The sequence below is a fragment of the Pseudophryne corroboree genome, chromosome 4, assembly GCF_028390025.1.
Source record: "Pseudophryne corroboree isolate aPseCor3 chromosome 4, aPseCor3.hap2, whole genome shotgun sequence".
NCBI classification, from domain to species: domain Eukaryota; kingdom Metazoa; phylum Chordata; class Amphibia; order Anura; family Myobatrachidae; genus Pseudophryne; species Pseudophryne corroboree.
Genome location: NC_086447.1, coordinates 135342860 through 135348677, shown reverse-complemented (window position 1 = coordinate 135348677; position 5818 = coordinate 135342860). Strand labels below are relative to the sequence as shown.

Below are 5818 nucleotides of genomic sequence, written 5' to 3'. Positions count from 1 at the left end.
ATGGGAGATACGAGAGAAGGAAAAGAGAGAGAGTGAGAGAGAGATATATATATATATGAGAGAAATGGCTCACGGAAAGACAATGATTACGGAGAGAAACTTACGCACAAGGGTAAACGATCGCATGCGCCTGGACATCCAGCACCCGATTTTCAGCAATGAGAACCGTTGAAGAGTGAGAGCTGGATGTGGTCGGCCTGCCTATTTATGCCCCACACACAATGCAATCTTACAGTCCCTACAATCCCATTGTCCATTGGACGTCGGAATTCGGCCCTGCACCATAACAAAAGGTCATAGGTTGATTCATACAGGTGGGCTGTGACGATCTCAAACAGCTCAGGTGGGTGGGGAACTAGGTTTCCCGCCGCATACCTGAGTATGAGTAAATAGTAGAAATGGACATAAACTTCTTATGTCCATAACTATTCGCACGAGCGATTAATACGCTCCAAACCAACACCGGAATATTGCTATTTAAATACTCTTCCGATGGGTACCAAACACTACTGCATGACTCCTGTTAGACCCTTCCTACGATACAAAGAGGGATTCCTCAGCTCAGGGACATTCTATATTAACCAAACTTTCAGAATCTATCAAAGGGACCATGATCTACAAACTACATTATTACTGAAAATATGTAACGAATGAGTCGCACGCTACGATTACATAAACTCTACCGTAAATACGCATACCGTGCGCCCGCGGGTGCACGCTATTGCGGGTATGCGCCTTCACGGGAGAGCGTACGCATGCGCAGCGCAGACCAGTGTGCGGTGCAAATATGGCAACGTGCATAGAGATATTTTTCTGACTTTGACAGAATTGTCATATATCATAAAACAAGACCGGTCTTAAAAGTTTAAAGAGGTTTTTTTCTGTGTGCTTCACCATCGTTCTCAAATCATCATTTAATTCTTCAGCATTATACGCCAGTTGCTACGGCTAGTTCTGCATGAGGTAAACCTACATCCAGCCATCCCTGCTCCGGCCCAGCTGTGGTTCCTCCTTCCGATCATCGGAAGAACCCCAGAGTTCTCAACACTCTGAACCCAGGTCAGTGACACTTCTCTTAGATGCCTATTTTCTAGTGTATACATATTTAACCTAGTAAGCCTTTCCTCGTACTCCAGTGTCTCTAACCCTTTAATCAACTCTTTGAACTTTTTCTAGTTCCCCGATATAAATTAAGTTTTGCATAGATTCCCCTCAGTCAGGCGCAGCTGGCCTGACAGGCGCCGCAAAGCTGTTCTCGCTCCCTTCTCCCCCCCAAGGGGGTGCAGGGGCCTGTCCCTCCTAGTACCTTCCTATCTCTAGGTGCTGTTCGAAACCCTTCTAGTCAGTTATCCCACCGCCTGTGTGGAGTGCAGCAGTGACCCTCCTGGCCTCTCAGGCACACTGCGCCCAAACTCCTCCGACATTTGAAGGTTCATTTTTTCTTTTATTTTCATCTATTAAATGTTTATTTTGCTCATTTTATGAATGAAAATTATAAAGGTTGTGGATATTTTGTGGAAATATGTAGGTTTGTCCAGGGTGGCCTCTCAGGCACACTGCTCCCAAACGTATACTCATGTTCATGTTTTCTCTTTGTTGCTTTAGATTTTCTGCTGAAATGGCCCGTAAAACCTACAATTTCTCTCTTTGTACGTCCTAATGAAGGTCACTGATCACTTTTAGAGCATTAGAATTTAGTTAATCAGGTGCTAATGACGATTTTCTAACAGGCGCCTGAACCCGGGAGTCCCAGAGGTGCGACTGACGGAGGGTTAAAGGGCATCGGCCTGTTTTACGTTAAGGTACAGTAAAACATTTTAAGCTGTACCAACATTATTGATAATGCAGGATATTAATTGGTTATTAAACAGTGACATCATGGAGACACTTACTGGGGTGGGATTTCAGTGACATAAAGTGATTTAAAAAATGAGATCAATGAAACAAGAAAGGTATATTCTTATCAGGCAAACCACAAGGACCCGTTAGTCATCATCAGCCTGATCAAAACCATTAATGCTATAAATAGCTTGTAATCCCCAATACTTTCCCACATGACGCGTTTCACCTAGAACGCATTGTTCTCCTCTCATACTTCCCATATATTTTTTACTTTTAACATTAACAACTTTTGCGAAACTACATCATTTATGTATTTACAGCAGTGCTAAAAAGTTTATAAACCCTTTAGAAATTTCTGCATGAATGGGACCTTAAATGTGTTCACATCTTCAACTGAGTTATAAAAATAAAGAGAAGCCAATAAATCAGATAAAACACAAAAGGATAAAAACATTTTTTTAGAGAAATGCGTGAGTTTTTATGTGAATTATATTTTATGTGAATTATTGTATTATATCTCGGAGGGGAGATGTGTAAGCAGATTATCACAGACTTGTTGGTAGAACAGTTCTTTGTAGTGTTTATGATAGCCTTGTCTCATTTATATTATGTATTGTAAAATTTATATTGCATTTTATACAGGGGCGGATTGGCAATAGGGTTTACAGAGAAGATTCCCGGTGTGTCGATGTGCATGTGGGGCCTATTTTTGTTTGTCGACATGGGAGGGCTGGTGCTGCCGCCATGGTTATATGGTATACCTCTGGTGCTGTCCATGTGAGGCCACTCCTACACATTTTTCCTGGGCCACTCTAAGTTACCAATCTGGCCCTGATTTTATATTATCAAATAGGCCTTACAAGAGCTTTGTTATGATTATGCTGTATTTTCTAATAATGAGTGTTCCCTTTTCTTTTATGTTGATTGCTGATGCATATGTACCCCCACCCCCCCAAAAAAAAAAAATTCAAAAAATTGTGACTTTCCTGCCATATGTTGCTTTAGACGTCAATCCACAATGAACCAGTCAGGTGCGGCCAGCTAGTACTGGCATCATCAATTTGTATTTGCACCAATATCTGGCCCTGCAAGGGAATTGCGACTTACAGGCATATTTACATCTCTGATTGAGCCTGCGTTATTCACAATAACTATTTGGACTGTGTTTGATCACATGATAGAAGGCAATAGAGTCATCTGTATCGCAGTAATTTAATAACCATACCACTGTGTTGTAATCCCCCAGTAAGAGCAGAGAATGAAGGATAAAAGGGAAAGAGGGCCTCTCCCCTCATGTGCTTTTCCTTCCATTACTAATACAGGTTGAGTATCCCATATCCAAATATTCCGAAATACAGAATATTCCGAAATACGGACTTTTTTGAGTGAGAGTGAGATAGTGAAACCTTTGTTTTTTGATGGCTCAGTGTACACAAACTTTGTTTAATACACAAAGTTATTAAAAATATTGTATTAAATGACCTTCAGGCTGTGTATATAAGGTGTATATAAAACATAAATTAATTGTGTAAATGTAGACACACTTTGTTTAATGCACAAAGTTATAAAAAATATTGGCTAAAATTACCTTCAGGCTGTGTGTATAAGGTGTATATGTAACATAAATGCATTCTGTGCTTAGATTTAGGTCCCATCACCATGATATCTCATTATGGAATGCAATTATTCCAAAATACGGAAAAATCCGATATCCAAAATACCTCTGGTCCCAAGCATTTTGGATAAGGGATACTCAACCTGTACCCCTTTCACACCGCAGCTCTAACCCGGTAAATTGCCAATTTTTAAGCCTTCCAAAACGGTTCTAGCTGTGGTGTGAAAGGGCCACTTTGAATTTACTGCTTACAGATTACTGGTATTTTAAAACGGTTAAAAAGCAGGGTCCTACACGGTTCAGACCCGTTTCATTGTGCAATGTGAAAGGCTCAGAAATGGTATTTCCAAACCACAGAAGGTGATAGGCTGTCTCCATGCGTGATGTCACCAGGCAGAAGCAGGAAATAAACTGGAGGAAACACATGAGAGTGAAGAAGCATTTTTTTTATACAGAATACAGTTTAAAATGGCAAATTGGAATGATGAGGAGGTGAGGGAGCTGCTTAGGATGAGAGGGGATGAAGAAATTGCTAGACAAATCACTGGGACAGTGAAGGATGCAGTAATCTACAAAAACATGGTAAAGATGCTTAAAGCTGCTGGGTTCCATCGTACGACTAGCCAAATTATTAATAATTCATTAATAATTAATAATTATTAATAATGTGTGGGCCAGAAAAGTCCATTTAAAATACAACCACTGTTTTCTATGGGAGAAACGGGTTCAGTGTGAAAGGTACCAAAACGGTAATGAAACGGTAATATACCAGTTACAACATGCGATGTGAAGGGGGTTTAACTGCTCAGACCCGTTTTAAGAACTGTTTAAAGAACCATTTCAAAAGCAGGGTTTGCGATGTGAAAGCGGTATTAGTCTATCATCAACTCAATACTCCCTATAATTGTACCTAACCCTCGGTTTCTGCCACCCTGATGATTATTTCAGTGTCATGTCCCCTGATGCAGAAATGTTATATACCATGTAACTGCCCTACATTGTCTAGTACTGTAAGTCGTTATTTTCTTGATTTGCTCATTTATTTATGGACTTTGATATGTGCTGCACAACCCTTGTGGTGCTATATAAATATAATAATAATAATAATAATAATAATAATAATAATAATAATAATAATAAAAAAGAAAGCCAATAAAGCTGGAATGAATGAATGATACATGAAATACTATCAGGGAGACAATTCCTGTATGGCATTTACAACAACCCACCTACAGTGATAATAATGAATAGAGTCACACAGACAGTTGGTCTTCAGTCTCCATTTATTACAGATATGGAAGTGTAACAGCAATTAGATGCCAGGTGTGATACCTGACAATAAAACCACTCCTGGCACCGACATGTTCCAGATTGCATATTTGTTATGTCCAGTGCATGCTTATTGGTAAAATACCTTACAACTTGTATTTGATAACATTTTGGGGTATTATAGTAGTAGTTTTCCAACAGCCTGCTTTCAGATAACTCTCATGCTGCATTCCAATCTGCCATCATTGGAAGCTAGACCGCAGATGAATGATTTCACTACTTTCCCGCATTTTGTAGGAACCTACCATAAATGTGAAGAGGTGAACAGGTGTAATCGGGGCTGATCACAGTTGTCTCTACATTGGTAGCACATGCTCGTGGGGAAAGCTGAGTCATCATCATTATCAGCATGTACAGTATCTGCATCTGCTCTCTAGTGTTGTCATTTTGGGTACTATCCTAACAAATAGTCACGTACTGTACGGTACGTATTTGAATTAGGTTTATATTAAGTTTATCTTTAGAGATACCGAATTCATAAGAGATAAAACAAATACATAAGAAACAAAGCAAATACATAAGGGATACCATCTGTTTTTTATTTATTTATTTATTTATGTATTTTGTTTTTGGAAGGACAGTTTAACCCTAATATAATGATTATTGAGATTGTGCCCTCAATTGACATTATGTGTATTGCCCCCAGTTTATATTACAGTATGCCACATTGTATTTTTCCCAGTTAACATTATGCCCCATGTGACCCCAGTTAAAAAGATGTAACCAGCTTTTACCTCTCTTATCCACAGATATCTCCTAACTGACGGTGTGGATAGGAGAATGGTCAGAGGGAGAGGTGAATAAACATTAGTGACAGGAAGGTTGGCAGTATAGATATGAGAGTGAAGATCCAGGAAAGGAGAGTTGGCAGTATTGATAGTAGATTGAAGAGCCAGGACAGAAGAGTTGGCAGTATGGATTGGAGAGTAAAGAGCCAGGACAGAAAAGTTGGCAGTATAGATAGTAAAATGAAGAGCCGGGACAGGGAGAGTTGGTGATACAGATAGGAGATTGAAGAGCTGGGACAGGAGA

At 39.7% G+C, this 5818-nt stretch overlaps 1 long non-coding RNA gene across 2 annotated transcripts; it reads left to right on the top strand.

The window, feature by feature from the left end:
• The first annotated feature begins 930 nt into the window (after positions 1-930).
• LOC134911171 (uncharacterized) lies at positions 931-5487 on the top strand. Of its 2 annotated transcripts, none has more exons than XR_010176379.1 (3): positions 931-1059; positions 1731-1802; positions 5024-5487. It is a non-coding gene; the product is annotated as an uncharacterized LOC134911171 (long non-coding RNA). The 2 variants fall into 2 exon arrangements; XR_010176378.1 differs by lacking the exon at positions 5024-5487 and adding an exon at positions 2485-3053.
• Positions 5488-5818: the final 331 nt, after the last annotated feature.